Below are 1374 nucleotides of genomic sequence, written 5' to 3' on the forward strand. Positions count from 1 at the left end.
AATCAAAAAATACATGATACATATCTTAAATAGTAAAAAATATAAATAAATACATATGTTACTCACTAGAATGGCATAGAACAGTTCAACGACAAATCCAACACTGGACAAAAATACATATGGATATACATTTATATACACAAAATATAAATACATGCACATGCCTTCAAAAAATTTATAATACATTTGTGACATAATATATTTGCCTAATTGCGCTTGAACTACACATTTCTTCTTGTTCATGTAGACACCACAAATATTCTTATAATAAAAAATTATGTACTGCTCCTTTGATAACATCGCCTTCATACGTTCTTCAATACCATTGACTGTGTGACATCCTATATGTGGTGCAAACCTTAGACGTACTCTTGCCGTGAATATATAGTCACGCAACACCTATAAAACAAAATAATAACATAAATCTATATTACCTGTACTTTCACAAAAATATAATACAAAATACATAGTATACATATGTTTTCTTTTACATAATATATGTTACATTACAAAAAAAATACATATAACTCTGCATATGTATTTACAGAATACATGTCTGATACTATACAAAAAATACAAATATGACTCTGATATGTATTTATGAAATATATATCATATTCATATTAAGCAGTAACAAACGTAACTATACTATATATCTTCGTATGTATTTGCGAAATACAAAGGTACAACAACAACAACAACAATAACAAACCCAGTGTATTCCCACAAATATAACTCATATAAAACAAGAATATACATATGGATCAGGTATGTATTCTGTAAATACATATGCAGAGCTATATGTATTTTGTATGGTGTTGGATTTGTTTTTGAACTGTTCTATGTCATTTTAGAGGGTAACATATATACTTGTTTGTATTTTTTATTATTTAAGATATGTATCATGTATCTTTTGAGTACCTATATGTATATGTATTTAGTTGTCCTTTTTAGTATATACAAATGCATATTCATATGTATTTTTATACGATGTTGAATTTGTCTTTGAATTGTTCTATGTCATTTTAAAGGGTAACATATATATTTATTTGTAATTTTTACTGTTTAAAATATGCATCATCTATTTTTTGATTACCTATATGTATATGTATATAGGTTTTCTTTTTGCTATAGAGATTTTGATACAAGAATAATTATGGAAATGGACTTATGTGGCTGTGCATTGAAATCATCTAAGTGTGTGTGCAAGATAAGTGCAATTAATTGCTTAATACACACCAAAACAGTCCACTATTCTACACTAGAGGGGAGCCTATCTCTTAAGGGTTTAAGGGACATTTTTTCTTCCATTTGCAATGTAATATATAAGGAACATTCTAGGGTTTCATGAGTTTTTTTTTTGAATGTTGAATA

The sequence above is a fragment of the Capsicum annuum genome, chromosome 9 (assembly GCF_002878395.1).
Source record: "Capsicum annuum cultivar UCD-10X-F1 chromosome 9, UCD10Xv1.1, whole genome shotgun sequence".
Classification (NCBI taxonomy): Eukaryota; Viridiplantae; Streptophyta; class Magnoliopsida; order Solanales; family Solanaceae; genus Capsicum; species Capsicum annuum.